We start from the raw sequence: 18,570 nt of genomic DNA on the forward strand, positions 1-18,570 counted from the left end.
CATAAACACCTACACACATTCTTAGTCACTCACTCCTCCTTGTATTCGCACATACACACTCACACTCTCACACACAATCTCACACACGCTCACATACACACACACTTGCATGCACACAGACACAGAGTCTCTCACAGTCAAACAGGCAATGCCAAGCCGTGTGTAGATTGAAGAGGGGACATTTGATCATGATGAGTGTCCCATGCTTTGGAAAGGAGAGTGACAGGTTGGTCTGGGTTTGAATTTGAGGGCCTGACAAAGGTTCAGTGCGTGGTTGAATTTCAGCCTGGTGAGCGATGACATCAGCCTCACAGGGTTGTAGGCCACTCAAGTCGACATCTCATTTTCCAGGAGGCCCAGAGATGGAGCCTGTCCCGGGGGCAGGTGAGGAGTGGCCCGTGACCAGCGTGCAGAGAAGCCGCATTTCTGGACCTCAGGAATATCGGAGTGGTTGCCACAGAAACTGAAAGAGGTTTCCTAAGAAATAAGCTTTCCTAAAGAAGCATGTTTACATGGTTATAACAAACATGTTTAGAGCATCCTATGTCTGCAGCCATGGCTTTGGCAAAGTCTTTTCATTCCACAAATAACCATGAAGTGAGCTGCCTTACTGTGCACCCGCCCTGCTCCAGACCCTGGACAGAGCAGCCAGGGCTACCCATGAAACCTTCTAGCATGTGTGAGATCCTCCATAAGCAGGAAGTCCATGCAGGAGATCTCAGCAGTGGCTAATCTGCAGGTAGAAAGCTCAGAGCAGGCCTGTTCATAAATGACATCCTGACTCAGACCTCACAACACAAGGGAGAGGGCAAGGAAGCTTCCAGGGGGACGGCATGCCAGGAGGAGGGGACAGCAAGGGCAAGAGCTCAGAGGCGGGGCGTGGGAAGGGAGCGGGACTGTGGGAGGAGGCACAGCACAGAAAGGGGCGGGGCTGTGGGAGGAGGCACAGCGCAGAAAGGGGCGGGGCTGTGGGGGGAGGCACAGCACAGAAAGGGGCGGGGCTGTGGGGGGGAGGCACAGGCCAGAAGGGGACTGGGCTATAGGCTAGGATGAGGCCTTGGATGCCATTTTAGGGGGACCTGAAAACTGCCAGAAGCTTAGGTGGGAGCTGAAAATTGAAAATGCACCTCACCTTTTGAAAACATGACCAGATCGCTGCAGAGAGAAGGAATTTCTAGAGAGGAATGTGCAGGAAGTGGGGAACTTCCCAGAGACGGGTCATCACAAGCGGCTGGGGAGAGGCAACGGGCCCTTTGCACAGGCTCCTGGGCAGAACACGGGGACTGAAGCAAAGGGAGAACCGTCCCAGCTCCAGAGGACGTTTTCCTGGGAGATGAAGTCGTGATGGGGTGGGTGTGAGTCCCATCAGCCCCACTGCTGATGTCTGGATGCCGCGTAACCATCTTCCACGACCACACTGCCACTATTTCACTCGCTGCCGCCGGGCCCGGGACGATCCCTCCTTGAGCCGGCTTTTACACAGTCAGCCTGGAACCAAGCAGCCTGTTCTCGTGACTTTTTGCCCAATCATGTCTAGAACGTGGAAACCATGCCCCACGCAGAGATCAAACCTCCACACACACAGCGAGGGAAGGAAGTAGGCTTTGCTAAAAGGCCCCCATCATTCTGGACTGACGCCTTCATTAAGTTCTTTGTAATTCATCCTTATAGACATAAAATTATCATCCGAAGGGAGAATGTTAATACAACTGACATTTCCCCGTCAGTCATCTTAATTCACAACATAGCACTTTCCGGAGCCAATTAGGTGTGCCTGATGACTACACGTGGCAAACGTTGTTGTTCACTGGAAAAGCACATTTCAAAGTCCCTGCCTTCATTTATTACACTGAGAGCAGCTTCTTTGGTCTGGAGAAGCATGTTACTGTTACCGTTATTGTGCCGGGCCGGCCGGCGGGGAAGCGCAACCTCAGCCTGCACCACCCTTAGGGACCCATAATGGCCCGAGAGTCCCAAGAGCATGTGAGCCTCCTGGCTGGTGACAGCTGTGTGGAAGGGCCACGTCGTGCACGTGGAGAGAAACCTGCCTCAGAAGGATGTCCAGGTGGCCTAGTTCTGGATGCAGCCCCTGATACCTCCCCCTGGGATCCCCTTCCAACAGCCTCAGTCCTCTGGATCACCTGTGCTGACCCCCTCCCCACAATCCATGAGGACGCTCAGCTCTTGGAACAAAGGAGCTGGGACTCAGTCTTCTGATGCTGCAGGATTTTTCCTTAACTCAGCTAAAGACAGGGTCCTTGTCACGTGGCCATGAAAGATTAGGTTCGCAGACCAGTTTGAAGGGTGAGAATAATAGCATTTATTGGGCAAAAAGGAAAATAAAGGGGGAACAGGGACTCAGCAGAACAAGAGTCCCCCCAGTATAGGCTTCCCTCCTCACAGAATAAATCCTAGCTTCCAACCAGGAAGAGGAGTGGCCAGGCTCCTCCCTGCTACAAACAGCGCGAACTCCTGTGGCTCCACTTCAGTGTGCATTCCCAGTGAGCAGGCTGGCTGGAGTTTCTCTGAGGACGCCCTGCCACCTGGCTGTCTCACTGAGAGTGTGTCAGGTTCACTGGAGAACAAGAGGGGGAGGCAGGGCGATGCCAGGGATGCAGAGAGACCAGGGGTCAGGTTCCCAGAGCTGCCAGGACAGGGGACCAGAGACTGAGAGTCTTCACCAACAGAAATGGGTTCTCTCATGGTTCTTGAGGTTGGACGTCAGAGATCAAGGCATGGGCAGGGCTGGCTCCCTTGAGGCTCCATGGGAGGGTCTGTCCAGGCCTCACCAGCTCCTGGTGGTTTTTGGCAATTCCTGGGGTTGCTCAGCTTGCAGACGCATCACGTGATCTCTGCCTTCATTGTCACATGGCGTTTTCCCTCCAAGTGCGTGTCCACTTCTGTGCCAGGTTTCCTCTTTGTATAAGATGTTTGATGAATGCTTACCCTGTCCCTTGGTAAAACAGTAAGGAGGACTTTATTCAAGACCACTGCAAAGGAAGAGGGAGACTGAGATCAATGCCAAATGCAATGAAGACACCTGGGATTTGCAGTCTGGGAGCCCATGAGGGGCTGGTGGATGGAAACACCAAGAGGAGACTCTGGGGACAGGGACTCTCGCTGTGGGCTCAGCAGGGCTCCTGCTGCAACTGGGCTGCAACTGGGGGTGGCCAAGGCAGGCAAAAGCTTGGTCAATGAGAGAGACCTTGTCACGAACACACTTGTGTCCTTGGACGTTGACCATTGACATTTGATTTGTCCTTTAGCACTGACCTTACACATTTGATATGACCTTTGACATGGACTTTCACATTCGATTTGTCCTTTGGCATTGACCTTAAACACTTGATTTGTCCCTTGACATTGACTTTTGACATTTCTTATTAAAGTAAGGCCTACCTCAGTGACCTCTTGTCAACTTGATGATCTGCAAAGATCCAATTTCCGATAAGGTCACATTCTCAGATACTAGCGGTCAGGATTTTGACATCTTTTAAGGAGACATAACTCAACCCATACAAAAGGGTATCTTTACCTTACAAAATCCAGCTAGGAGCATTGGCAGCAGGTCAGCCTCCCTAGAAACAGAACCCGAGAGATCTTCTGACCTGGGGAGAAGTTACTGTCAGAATAAACCTATAAAAGAGGGAAGGAAGGAATCTGGAGGTAGAGGAGACCTTCATCCCACCTCCAGCCAGGATGACTCAGGCCTTGGCCTGATCTCAAAAGAGAGCCCAGAGCCCAAACTGCTCTACAGGGTGCTCCACCATTACTGCAAGGGGACCTCTGTACCTTTATCAGTCAGTCCTGGAGCGGGGTCAGCCTCCCCATCAGGCGGCTCCTGCAGCGGAGAGCAATTCTCCTGGGAGCTGAGGGACAGTGAGAGACCTCAGGAGTCACAACACACTGGGGACCGGTCTCAGGCCTGGTGAGGGAGATGGAGCAGGGCACGGCTGAGCAGGGCACGGCGGGGTGGGGCAGCACGGTGCAGCCCATGCATGAGGCAGCAGAAACGATGCTCCAGGTGGTCACCTGGGCCGGCCTTGCTGCTGCACTGGGAGCTGCTGGCTCCTGTCCTCTCCGACCCCATACATCTCGCAGAGAACTAATGCCCTTTAATGAAATCAAGCGACAGTGACAAAAGCCCTAATTGTATGTCTTCTTCATTCTCCAGCTGCAGCTGCAATGCCCTTAGGACATTTGCTTTGACCAAGTGCAATTTATCTGAACTGAAAAGGAGCAGCAAGAGGCAGCCGCAACTCGGAGCTCCATGGGCAGAGCAAGAACCTCGGGTTTCTCAGTATTTTGTTTGTCCTGTGAGTCCCCATGGGATGTCATCACTGCAGTTCAGGGGTGGTGATCAAACTTGTTTCCTTGGTGGACAGTTTCTCATAATCTAACCCCAGCAGCAATTCCAAATTACTTTAAATCGAAGGAAAGAAATATCTCTTTTGTTTCCTTCTTTTGAGGTTGGGCAGAAGAAACTTTGTTGCAAAAGAACTTTAAAAAAAATACCCTTAAGGGGTTGCATTACTTGAAATGTCACAAAATAACCTTTATGTTGGACACTTTAAATAAAAGAACGCTCTGTGAATAGGTGGGGGAGGATGGAGAGCAGGTGAAGATATTTTATTAATTACTTTTTAAAAATCTTTTAAAAAATTTCTCCAGACCATAAGGCAGAATGACCCTAAATCTTTGGAGGATAAAATCTTGGGCTAACTTAAAAAAATTCTTCACATACTTGCGCTGCTCGGTTTCCATGGGAACTTAAAGAGGAACTCTATGATGCCTGGAGAACATCTATTTTTACATTAACCCTTCGTATCACAAACAAAGGAAAAATAGACAAGAGAGGGAGAGATGGAGAGGGGCAGCTTAACCATCTTCACTTGTGCTTTAAAGACCTCACAAGTGCAGTTGGGCTGGAGGACAACCCCGCCAACATCATCTGAAAACGGAAAGCAGACTGGTATATTTCTTCCCTTTAGAATGACACTCGGGAAAAGTAATTAACATGAATATCGTTAAGTCTGTTATTTGCACCACAAAGACAATTGCAACTCAGAGAGCAGCATTTTCATCCCAGGATCTGTGAGCCTCGGAATGGGGGATTTGATCTTGGAGGCAGTGAGAAACGTGTGTATGCAGGTCATGGTTCTGGATTTGCACCTGGGCTCACGGCCAGCCTTATGCCACTGGGTCTGGGTTTCCTGCAGTTCTGAGCCCCCTGGGAGGGGCCTGGAAGCTGTCAGTGGGTGAACAGAGTCGCCTCTTAGGAAATAATGTTAACCACCACCTATATTGGGGCCAGCCTGTTTCAGAGACTCCTAGTAAAGGTAAATATAGGCCTCTTTCCTTTCTGAGGAACGAAAAGGCATAACTTGTGAGAAGGAACAAAGGCTTCAGCAATGGTGGATGGAATGTGATACAGCTTCACTTACGTTTTTAAATCGACCCAGTGTTGCAGGGGAAAAAAACCAAGACCAACACCACAACAAAAGCAGCAACCTTGGGGAGTAAATACAAGTGGGTTTTCCCAGGTCACATTTTCCCCTAAAATAAACCTATTTTTAAAATAATACATGAATCCAACAGCAACAGGAAGCTGATGAAGCTAAATGTGAGCACCTGTTTTTTCCTACACAAGAAACGAAAATAAACTCACTGTAATGAAAATCAAGTGCAGAAAAATGACTGCCTAATTAATTGAATGCTTAACTGATTAGTTGTGCTTCGTAAATGTCTCTGATGTCTTTTCTATTGATTGACAGTTCAGAAAAAAAAAAAAAAAAAAGACAGAATGAGGCAGCCTGGCCAATCCAGCTGGCCTCAAAAGGATCAGAGATGGAATGTCAAGAGGAGTTGATCAAGTGCTTCACTCTGATGAATAGGTCCTCCAGCACTTTGGGGACAAGGCTGCCTCTGCTGCCAACTCTGTCCCTGCCTTTCTCTGATCCTTGGAGGAGGAAGTGACTGGATGAGCGCCGGCAGATTGGGCTCAGGGTGATTTTCTGACACATTGCTAAATTGCCTGGGATAATAGAAGACATGAGCCATGTCCCCATCCTGTTCAGCCCTCCTGACAATAGCTAATCTCCCCTCTATTTGATTAACGTTGTATTCTCAGCTAGACTGTAAGCTCCATGAAGCCAGGGACCGATCATGTCTGGTCCCCAGCTATCATTTCATGTTGAGTACTTATCCATGGCTGATACAAAGTAAGCACTCAATACACATTGGCTGAATGAAATAAATGTTTGAAAAGAAAAGCATGATGACTATAGTGTTTTTTTTTGTTTGTTTGTTTTTTTTTTTTCCTATTGCTCCTATAATAGATTACTGCAAGATTGTAGTGAAAATAGCCCAGGTTTATTATCTCATTGTTCTGGAGGTCAAAGTCTGAAATGGGTCTCTCTGGGCTGAAATCAAGGTGGCAGTGAAAGGAGTTAGCCAACTTGCTTCAGGCAGACATTAAGGGAAGGGTCCCTAGAGAACCTCTGACCTGTCCCACAAGTGCTTATACCAGATGTTTTGTGCAGATAAAGGAATTTGCACAGTGGGGCACACACTGGACTAAGGGCCTGCATGCACACAGGGGTGATGGGGTAGAGCCACCAGGAATTTGTGCCTTATACAAATAGGGAACCTGGCCCCGTGTGTGTGTGTGTGTACAGCTTCACACCTTGGCATTCAATTGGGAATGGGGCAACTGGGAACCTGCTTTCAGGAACCCTCTCTTTGCTGTGAGCTTTCCTTTCATTTAATAAAGTCTATTCCACTCAGTCTTCAAGTGTCTGAGTGCCTAATTCTTCCTAGTTGTGAGACAAGAACCTGGACCTAGCTAAGGAAAGAAGTAAAACATCCTGCATCAGCAGCAGAGCTGCATTCCTCTGGAGACAAAAGGGGAGAATCTACCTCCTTGCCCTTTCCAGCTTCTGGGGGTCTCCTACATTCCTGAGCTGGTGGCCCCCTCCATCTTTAAAACCAGCAACATTGGGCCAAGTCTTTCTCATGCTTCTCTCTCTCTGACTGTTTCTTCCGATTTTTAAAGACCTCCTCCATTTTTAAAGACCCTCCTCCACTTTTAAAGACCCTAAAGATTACTTTGGGCCAATGTGGGTCATTCATGATCTTCTCCCCAGCTCAAGGTCAGCTGAACAGCCTTAGTTCTATCTGCAATCTTTATTCTCCTTTGCTATGTACAGTCACATATGTGAGGTTCCAAGAATGAGGACATAGACATCTTTGGGGGAGCATGATTCTGCCAACCACAAATATCATCAGACAAAATGGGATTTCCCTGAAAGAAAAAAGAAAGTGGTTATATTGAGATGCTGTTTTGCTCATTTTTATGTTGTCTGCAGGGTCAAACAGAGGGTTTCAGGAGCAGGTGTTTGGTTAATAAATGTTTGTGGAATAGATTCATACCCTATACTCATCTATCAAAAAATGACCACCTGTTCTGTTCTCCTGATAGTTCAGACTCATTAGAACAGAAAGGGAGCACAAAATAGAACTCTGCCTCTCTAACTACATTTTAGACTCCTTGGTGATAGAAACCAACCCACAGTCATGATAACTAGCTAACATTCAGAGAGCACTCTCCAATCTGCAAGACGCTTTGCCAGCCTTAACCCACCGGATCTTCTTTCTCACCCAGTGGGTGGTAATTACTGTTTCCATTTAGCAGAAGGGGAAATGGAAGTCAGAAGACATTGAGTAACTCAGCCAAGATCTAATAGCCGGTAAATGTCAAGGCCATGTCTTATTGATCTACACTGATAGCCCGTCCACTCTGCCACACTGCCTCTCTGTGAATGGAGATAAAATAGCAGCCAATCTTTTGTTGTGTGATACGGACTAAAAAATGCTAAAGGCAAGACCAGTCATTTTCGGGTGTTAAGAGAAAGGTCTATGGCAGGGCAGAGCATGAAGAAAGGGGAAAATGTTGCCTGAGGGAGGGGACAAGAGTAGCAAGATGATGCTTGTGTCCTGGCAGAGAACCCAAGGGCTCTCTGTGCTTGAATTCCAACCTGCCATGTCTAAGTGGCTCATCCCACTCCATCCAGATACTGTGTGTTCCATCTCATTTGCAGCTACTTCTTTAACACCCAGCTCGTCCACTTGTCAAGTCCAGTAGGCATGAACTCCTGGAGGCCTTGTGCATCCTGAATTTCCAGCACATTCATGGTGATCAGCACATCAGTTTTTGTGGAAACCACCTAAGCATCATTTTCCTTGTTTATTCCATTTGGAGCTGATTGTGTCCAAAAGGAGAGTGGGAGGGAAGGAAGGAGGAGGAGGGAAGACAGAGAGAGAACATAACAGATTCATCATGGCCTTTGGGTTCTGTTGTTGCTGTTTCTTGAAACTGATTAGAGCAATCTCTTGACTTCTGAGGAAAAACATTTGAGAATCTTTCTTCACCTCCCTGTTTTCTCTGTGGCCCAGACTTTTCCTTCTTAAGGTTTTCTGAAAGAATACATACAAGAAACAGCAGGAAATAAAACCCCAAGATATGAAAGTCAGTCTGACTTGCCCTTACCTAACCTTAGTCGGTAATATCTGAAATGGGGATATTTCAATTATCCAAGCTTCCTCTCTCTTCCAGTGGCAGAGCCCCACTGACTGTGCAGGGAATAATACACATTCTACGATGTTGGCAAGTATGGATTGAGCACTGGGCTCGGCCCAGACATTAGTGCTCAAATGCTTTGATGGTGAGGAGTTATAAAGAAATTGAAGACATATCCTTGCCCTTGAGAAGTAATTTAGTTGGGGGGAAAAAGGTTCCTAGTGATCCATGAAATGAGTAGAGGACAATTAAAGATTTAGTCGCCAACGTATAATTGTAACATAAACTGCATACAGCAGAATGGTGGAAATAATTAAAAAGAACAGGATTACGGTAATTCTGAAGTCATCCCAAGACAAGACCAGGCAGCCAAAGTTTCCGTCGATAGACTGGTCCCTTCATGCAGAATGTTAACGGCCACAGGCAGGCTGGATGTTGGACCCAGAGATGACCAAGCAAAGGAGATGGATAAAGCCCCTGTCCACATGGGGCTCATGGAAAGAGAATGGTAATAAGCCTCATGAATGAAGAATGGGGGGTACTGAGAGAGAATGGAGAACCTGCCATGGGGAAGAGAAGGGTTCAGAGCTGCCTCACCCCACACACACACCCGTCACCTCCCTTTGTGATTATTCCCCAGCAATGATCATAACTTGAAATAACCTCTTTTGTTGACTTGTTTCTTGAAGCCACCAACCCCCTCACTAGAATGAAAATTAAGTGAGGTTAGAGAGCTTCTACTGCATGTTCTCCACAGTGCCCCTGCCTCCAGCACAGTTTAAAACACATGACCTGGGCTTATAATTATTTGCTGTATGAATGAAAGCATCATGAGATTATTAGGGATGCATTGTGTTCATCACATCATTAAATTGTATTTGTTATGAAATGCATTATCAATGTCAAGTCTTTTCAATCCAATAGAAGCCATATACGTACAAACATTTTTATAATACAAATTTTTAAAGAGATGTGAACATGGATGACTGTTGGTCACTGTAACTGCACTTTGACTAATGGCAGCATCTACCTCTTTTTATTTTTATTTTTTAAATTTTTTTGCTTGTTTTTGAGACTGAGTCTTGCTCTGACACCCAAGTTAGAGTTCAGTGGCATGATCTTGGCTCACTGCAACCTCTGCCTCCCAGGTTTAAGTGATCCTCCAGCCTCAGCCTCCCAAGCAGCTAGGATTACAAGCATGCATCACCACACCCATGTAATTTTTCTGTTTTTCATAGAGATGGGTTTTCACCAAATCGCCTAGGATGGTCTTGAACTCCTGACCTCATGTGATCCACCCTCCTCGGCCTCCCAAAGTGCTGTGATTACAGGTACCCTTTTTGGTTTTTTTTTAATCGACGTTATCACCTCAGTGCAGTCTAACACTGCTCAATTTTTCATGCTCTCTTTATAGGATAGGGTCTTTGCCACTTTAAACACGAAATTAAAGCAACTGAATTTTTAGAAGGAGGAAACTTGGCCACTCCTTGCTTTGATATAAATTGCATTGTGTGTTGGGGCCCCTGCCCTCCCCCTCGGTGCACCAATAGACGCCCCACCGGGGCTGAGCAGATTCCACGTGGATGTGGGATGGCAGTGTGACTGCACAGTTCTCCCATTTCCTTTTTAAATCACGGGAAGAAGGCACTGAAACAAAACATCTTTTATTGCCTGTGCTCCAAATGCACCACAGGGAATGTTTACCAAGGGGCTTTTAACACAAATATTTTCAGAGATTTCCATGCAGTTGAGGTCCTAGACTATTTGGATTTGAGTAGATGGAGCAAATTGATCTATAAACTACATGCTTTAGTAATTACCTGCAATATCCCAGGCTTTCTGAATTCCATCTCTCTTTCCCTGGCATGATGTGATATCCCCAACAACTGAATTACTTCTTGGCAATGTGTTGGCTGTTAGCTGTGAAAAGTCAGTACAATTCCAAATGTGTGGGTCAGTGGCTTTATTAAGACTCATGACCTCATGCAGGAGGCCCAGGCAGACTTGAGGCAGCTGAAGCTGGAACAGCTACATATGCTTCTGTTATGGAGCCCCCTGAATTCTAGTTATTTAAGAAAATGCTTGCTTGCTCTCTTTCTCCCTCCCTCACACACACGCACGCATATCCACTCAGACTGAGCTGGGTCATGACAAGCCGACACCACTAATTTCATCTCCAAGTTTTTCAGTTTGTCACGTCAGGCAGCAGCTAATAAGTGCACTTGAAGATGGAAATTCATTGAACATCTTTTCCTAAATCAGTGGATTCTGTGTCTGCCATCACTTCATTTAACATCTCATTAGGAAAGACAGCATCACCAGCCCATCCAAAAGCAGCCTCATTATCTCCCTTCATGGCTTTTGCCCCTGACACAGTTGTGTAGGGACCCTGTTTCCATCAGGCCTCTGATGGGCCCTGCCTCCTTCTCCTGCAGGCTCCACTCCACCCCGTGGATAGGGAGCCTGGTTGTGGACTCCTGATGGCCTTGGAGTTACAGGAACAGACTGTGCCCTGGGTCTACCTTGCACTGGAAAGCTCCCTCTCTACAACTTCAGAGGGAGAAGACTCTTAGTAACCTAAAATACTAAAATACATGAGATTGGAGGAACCGACTCTGCTTTGTTCATTCCTACTCAGAGACATCTCCAGGGAGCCAGGCCGTGGGGGAATGCGGGGTTGGACTGCTAGGAAACTTTGCAACTGAGTTCAGACTTGGAACTGTCCTCTCTTCTCCAACACAGCAAAGGTCAATCGAATTTATACTAAGTACTTACCAAAACTCTAAACCAAAAGAAGGCACTCCGTGTACCTGAAATAGAGGCACGTGCTAGGAGGAGGCAGAGCTGTGGACATGCAGGGCTCCAGGGCAAGAGTCTACTGGAAGTGGCAGGGATCTGGTTTCTGAAACTGACAGGGACCCAGGCACCCCACATAGCAGGACACCCCAGCTAGATTCATGGATGAAACCTGGAGCGAGTGTAAGGAGGCCGGGAAGAGCCGGTCCCAGTGTGGCAGAGCAGCCACGTGGTCCAGACTTGGGCTAAGCTGCCAATTGCCCTATGACTGCACCTGTGCTCTCCCCAGCATCTTGACAGGCTGGAGCAGGGGCCTCCAATGCAGCGTGGTTCTGACCAGGATTCTCAGGGGCAGAGAAAAGGCACCTGCAGAACCACCAAATGGGATCGGGTGGAGGGCAGAGGGAGAGAGAGACCCACTCAATAGAAGGTTCTGAACAGCATGAAGAAGATTTACACTAAAGTGACAATTATCAGTTAAGACGTTCGTCACCAATGAAATGCAAACAACAGGAAACCTTGAGACGTCTATAGAATACCCTATGGTCTCAAAGGTCTAAAGGTCTCAAAGATGTAAAGAAAGAAATATATGAAAAAAAGAAAAGATTATGAATTAGATATGAATTAAAAACAGATCACTTTTTAAAGCTCAATTCAAGATCCTAGAAGTGAAATATATCATCATTATTTATTGTTTTGACACAGGGTCTCACTCTGTCATCCAGGTGGCTGGAGTGCAGTGGCGTGATCACAGCTCACTGCAGCCTCAATCTCCCATGCTCAGGTGATCCTGCCACATCAGCCTCCCTAGCAACCGGGACTACAGGCATGAACCAACACAACCAGCTAATTTTTGTATTGTTTGTAGAGATGGGATTTTGCCATGTTGCCCAGGTTGGTCTCAAACTCCCGGATTCAAGTGATTCACCCATCTCGACCTCCCAAAGTGCTGGGATTGCAGGCGTAAGCCACTGCGCCCAGCCTGGAACTTTTAAAAATTACAAATGGATATGAACCTGGTCAGAGAACGATTTGTGAACTGGAAGATAGTATTGTGAAGCTCCTTCCAATGCAGCACACAGAGAAAATATCTTAAGACATGAGAGAGAAGAGACACGGAAAAGAAATTGAGATTCCACCACACAGGAAGGAGAAAACAAGGGGAATGGCAAACAAACAATATTTGAAGTCAGCATGGCTAGAAATTTTCTAGATTCGATGAAAAAGCAGGAAATTTCAGCTAATGAAACACTTGGAGTGCTGAGCAGGATAAATATATATGTGTATGTATATGTGTGTATACACACACACACACACACACAAATTATGATGAAACATTGTTGCAGTGCAGAAAGATGAAACAAAATATTTAGAGGTACCAAAAAGAAAAGAGATAGTATGACAAAAGAATGACCATGAGACTGGCAACACTTGTAGATGACTGTCAGATGACACTGGGAGTCATCTACTCAGTGACAGTAGATGCTAGAAGACAATGAATAAATAGCCTCAGAGTGTCAAGAAAACTAACTGCAAATGCCATATTCGATGTACCCTGTGAAGCCATTATTCAAGAGTGAGGGCAAAAGAGTCCAAGATACTTTTAGAATATGAACTGGAAGAAAACATGATTTATCACCCTCAGATGGTTGCAGAGAAAGCTACTAAGAGATATATTCTAGTAAGAAGAAAAGTGAACCAAAGGGGAAGGAGTGGTCTGCTAGAGATAATACTGAGCAAAAAAAATAATAATAATAAAAGTATTTTGGTGAATGTGTTTAACCAGTAATTGGAAATTTGTATTTAAGAAAATTGAATTAAAATGTAAGATGGGCCGGGCGCGGTGGCTCAAGCCTGTAATCGCAGCACTTTGGGAGGCCGAGACTGGCAGATCACGAGGTCAGGAGATCGAGACCATCGTGGCTAACATGGTGAAATCCCATCTCTACTAAAAAAAAAAAAATACAAAAAAAATACAAAAAAACTGGCCGGGTGAGGTGGCAGGCGCCTGTAGTCCCAGCGGGAGGCTGAGGCAGGAGAATGGTGTAAACTCGGGAGGCGGAGCTTGCAGTGAGCGAGCTTGCACTCCAGCCTGGGCGACAGAGCGAGACTCTGTCTCAGAAAAAAAAAAAAAGAAAGAAAAAATGCAAGATAAGAATGTAGGGTGGGGAAAACTGGAAAAGGAGGGAAACATCAAATAACCTTAGACTTTGTTAGATAAATAGACAGTTATTATGTTAACAATTTAAGTGTACCAGCTAAAATATATGGAGAGATATACTATAATAACTTCCAAATTGGTGGGAAAAAATACAAAAGAAAAGCTGTGTCAAAAACAACAAGTCAATACATAGAGAAAATGGAAGCTGGTATCAATAAAAAACAAAAATAGAGATAAATATACCAACACTTACAACAAATGTGACAATATTATTTATTAAAGACAGAGATTAATTAGATAACTTAAAAATCCTTCTATATGCCATTTAAAAGAGTAATGCTAAAAGCAGACATTTGTAATAAATATGTATACAACGATGTACTAAAACTACATATAACATAATTCACGGATTAAAGAAAAATCACAGTAGCAGTGACAAAATATTTAGAATTGATTGAAAAAAATCCCACTTTATGTCAGAACTCACAAGATATAGCTAAAGCAATTCTTTAAGTAAATTTATAGCTTTTAATGCATTTAAAAATGTTATAAAATAAGCTAATCATTCAATTAGAGAACTAACTAAAAGAAAAAAGAGTAAGCCTATAAGAAGGAGAAGAAAATCAACAGTAGATAAGAGCAGAAATTAAGAAAACAGAAAAGACAAATAAAATATGGCTGATGGATAAAACCAAAGATGTTTCTTTGGAAACTAATGAGAAAAAAAAATAGTCAACTGAGTAGACAGATCATGGTGAAAAAAGCAGGCACAAAGCGTCACTAGGAACGTAAAAAGAGATGCAAAAGGAAGGTTAAAAATCATAGGACTATCATGCACAACTTTTGACAATAAATTTGAACACCTAGAAGAAATGGTTTATAGGTAAAATTTATAAAAATCTTTCAGACACTAGGTTCTGGTGATTTTTCAAGGAGCGTTTCACAAAAGCTTCAAGAAACAGAAAATTGTCTTCTTATACAAATTGTTCCAGAGTAGATGAAGTAAATAAAATACCTGACTCATTTTCTGATGCCAGTATAATTTGATATCAAAACTGAACAAGGGCATTATGAGAAATGAAAATTATAGGCCAACCTCCCAAAGAATATCGATGCAAAAATTCTAAATAAAATATCTGAAAATCCAGTCTCACAAGGTATTCACAAAAAGCCCATCATGGTCAAGGGGGTTTGTTTGTCCTGGGAAGTGAGAGGCAGTTGAGGTACTGCCTCGGACTGTCACTCAAATGGATCTGCCTTCACATGGAGACAGGTGGCCAGGGTCAGAAGGAGTTTCCCACTTCCACTCTGCAGATTCCAACTAGTCAGACGTGAGCAGCGCAGAAGGGCGCTCCCCTCGTACCCCCCACCACACACACCAGGAATGTCAGGCCACATTCCTGATATTCATCAGGTGATGGTCAGGCCGTTGTCAACTGTCTCTAAAATAAAAATTGGTGTCAGCCAGTGCCAGAGAAAGGCAGTCTCCCAGTAAACAGAAACACTTGAAACTGGTGATCAGCAGCTTCCTGGTAAGATCTCAGGAGTTGGGCCAGTGGGCTCGAGTATGCCCAGTAAGACGCATAATGGCAGAGTTTAACCGGTGCATGACCTCCTAGTGACATTGCGCTGGTTGAGAAAAATGCCTCAAGTGAGCATGCGCACAACTCTAGTAAACACACTGCGCATGCTCCCCTCCGGAGCGCTGGGAGGCCACTGCGCATGTGCACAGCCCACCCCAAGGGAAGAGTCAGGTGAGGAGAGACGCAAGACTCTGGAAGTGTGCCAACATATAAAACCCCAACTCAAAGGTCAAACCACACACTTGATCTTTCAAGTCACCCGCTTGGCCCTCTTCCAAGTGCACTTTCCTTCCTTTCATTCCTGCTCTAGTTTTTTAATAAACGTTCACTCCTGCGCTAAAACCTGCCTCAGTTTCCCCCTCTGCCTTATGCCCCTCAGTCGGATTCTTTTTTTTTGAGGAGGCAAGAATTGAGGTTGCTGCAGAACTGTACTGATTTGCCGCCGGTAACAGAAGCAAACGAGAACGGAACACTGGCAAACCAGAGACCTCCTAGGAAATCCAAAGCGAGACAAAAAGGAAAAAGACATCCTTTATTTGATAAAGAGTAACAGAAAAAGAAGAGGAAAGGGAGGGAAAGAGGTGCCGAGGAGAAGGAGAAAAAGCAAACACTGAATTTCATGACGAAACTTTAGAGTCATGAAATGATACTGACGTCAGGAACTTTCTAGAATGTTGCTATCATGGCGCCTTCCTGATACTTTTCTGCAGGTGCTGGCCAATTCAATAAGGAACAGAACTGACAGAATGTGAATTGGGATGAGAAGGCAAAATGCCGTTGTTTGCAGATAAATAGACTGTCTACAGAGAAATTCCAAGACATTCTACTGACTACCTATTAAAACTAGTAAGTGAATCTAGATTCAAAATCAATATTCAAAAATCAGAAGTCGTTCTGTATGTTAGGAAAAGCCCATTCAAAAATGTCATCAAAACAAACAAACAAACAAAAAAAAGATTTACCCAAACCACAAGAACTGTAAGTTACCCAGGAATAAATCTAAGGAAAGATGAGCTAGAAAAGAGAGTTATAAAATATTATTGAAGGATATAAAAGAAGACTGAATAAATGGAGTGATTTATAATGTTCATAGGTAGATGGAGTAATACCATAAATAAATCAATACTTCCCCAAATGTATCTATAATTTCAATGAAATTCAATAAAATTCATAATCAAAAGTGCTGCCATACCTGATACACCAATTCTCACTAAAATTCACACGGAAGAGGAAAAGAAGAACCACAGACATGCGGGGGGAAGGGAAGACAGAAAGTGGTGGAGGCTCATCTCCGCCATTCTATCTGTGTTAGGTCATTCTTGCTTTGCTATAAAGAAACACTTGAGGCTGGGTAATTTATAAAGAAAAGAAGTTTAATTGGCTCATGGTTCTGCAGGCTTTACAGGAAGCATGGTGCTGGCATCTGCTCGGCTTCTGCGGAGGCCTCAAGAAGCTTTCATCATGGCAGAAGGCGAGGGGAAGCAGACGTCTCACGTGGCAAGGGAGAGAGCAAGAGAGTGAGGCAGGGGGAGGTACCACACACTTTTAAATAACCAGATCTCAAAGAACTCATCAAGCCATAAGGGATCCGCCCCCATGACCCAAACACCTCCCACTAGGCCCTATCTCCAACACTGGGCATTACATTTCCACATAAGATTTGGGTGGGACAAATATCCAAGACACATCACCGTCTATAGATAGATTGCTCTATCTGTCAAGATGTATCCATGGTAATTAAGGGCTATCATATTTGAATAGGCAACTAGATATGCAGAACAGAATTAAAAATCCAGAAATATATATTTGCATATATATAACTTTGGCATAAGATATGGAAGATGTGGTAGAGACTGCTGGATGTCCACTCTAAGTCTGAGAACCAGGCTACTTGGAATTTCCAACTCCTTTGCAAAAAAAAGAAAGTCTAGCTAAAGCAAGAGACAGAAATGCTGGACCGTGGCTTAGAATATAGCTGAGACCTGTCCTTGACCCTCCTTCCCTCTTTCCCTCCATCATGCCACCTGGAAACGCAGGGGTTGGTGGGAACTTCACCTTGGACCATGAAGGCTCCAGTCATGCCCTAGGGATTCAGGAGTTTGGGTTCCTGGCAGAGCCAGCAGACTGGCCCAGGAAAGGCTGTCCCAAACTCACTCTTGAGTGAGAAATACACTTCTATCTAGTTTCAGCCATTTATCTTGGGGCTTTGTGTTTCTCACAGTAGATCTTTATCTAACTGATAGGGAAGGCATTACAAATCAGTGGGACTGCTCAATAAATTGTGCAGGGACAACAGTCCAGCCATATGGAAAGAAAATACAATTAGATGCTCACGTCTTGTACAGAAATAAGTCCTAAGTGGGTTTGAAACCCAACATGGAAAATAAACCTTGAAAAGAAATGGAAGAAATGATAGACCACCTTCAGCATACCGCATGGGAAAGGATTTCTTAAACAAGACCAAATCAGAAATCACATGGGAAAAGGTTATCACATTTTGCTGTATCTAACTCTAACTTCTGTATGGCTGGTGACCACAGTCAAAAGGCATCATAAATAAAAGAAACAGCTATTAGGGGAGGAATCTGTTGATTATAAGATATAGTAATACTTTTCATAAGACATGAAGAAATTCTACAAATCAAGAAAAAGACAACCCAACAGTAAAACGGGCAAAGACCGTCAACAGCCAAGCCACAGGGGAGGGTTCCAGGCAGCCAACCAACACATGCATGGCTGGGCAGCATCCCCAGGCATCCAGGAATACAAGTTAAAACAATACTGAGGTGATCATTAGATGAGACACAGGTAAACTTTAAAAGGCTGCTGTGACTGAGGACAAAAAGTACGTGCCTTAGGTGGGGGTGGGCAGACCAGTCCTATCTGAGGAGGAGAAAGATGAGAGGTGCCAGCTGTGTTAAGATTCAGGGAAAAAAAAACATTCAGGGAAGGAGGAAGAGCAAGTGTGAAGTCCTGGGTCAGGGGAGATGGTGGGCTCTGTGGGAAGCTCTGTGGACAATGATCTATCAAGCAAAGTGCACAGCAGCAGGAATTGGGACCTGGGGTCTCAGCCACCTTAGGGGCTGGTGATGCTACAGAAAAGAGCCATGTCTGAATTTTATAAACCTGTACAGCATGGATGCATGCACGGTGATCTGCCCTCTCCAGGACACAGGCTCCCCAAAGGGCACCTGAACTGTGCAGAGTGACCCTGAGGGCTCTGTATCCTGCTCTCTGCTCTTTCCCTGCATGGGAGGTGGACTCCAGGCCTCGTGCCACTCTGTAATGAGGGCCCACATTCTCCCAGCTCTCTTTGGGTCTTGCCATTCTGTCTACAATGAGAAGGCAATTTTCTTCCCGTTCGGCAATTCCCTTCCCGCCTTCCCGTTGTGGACAGAATGGCAAGGTGCCTGATGCTCAGACACTAGAAATGCCTGATGCTCAGACACTAG

At 45.2% G+C, this 18,570-nt stretch overlaps 1 long non-coding RNA gene across 1 annotated transcript; it reads right to left on the reverse strand.

Annotated features, from left to right (window-relative positions):
* Nucleotides 1-2,302: 2,302 nt before the first annotated feature.
* LOC111544547 lies at nt 2,303-15,212 on the reverse strand. Its single transcript, XR_002732203.1, has 6 exons — nt 14,632-15,212; nt 11,354-11,388; nt 10,399-10,633; nt 3,793-4,229; nt 3,536-3,636; nt 2,303-2,990 (listed from the first exon to the last, which is right to left on the reverse strand). It is a non-coding gene; the product is annotated as an uncharacterized LOC111544547 (long non-coding RNA).
* Between the last annotated feature and the right edge of the window lie 3,358 nt (nt 15,213-18,570).

Source organism: Piliocolobus tephrosceles, chromosome 1 (assembly GCF_002776525.5).
Source record: "Piliocolobus tephrosceles isolate RC106 chromosome 1, ASM277652v3, whole genome shotgun sequence".
In the NCBI taxonomy this organism is placed as follows: domain Eukaryota; kingdom Metazoa; phylum Chordata; class Mammalia; order Primates; family Cercopithecidae; genus Piliocolobus; species Piliocolobus tephrosceles.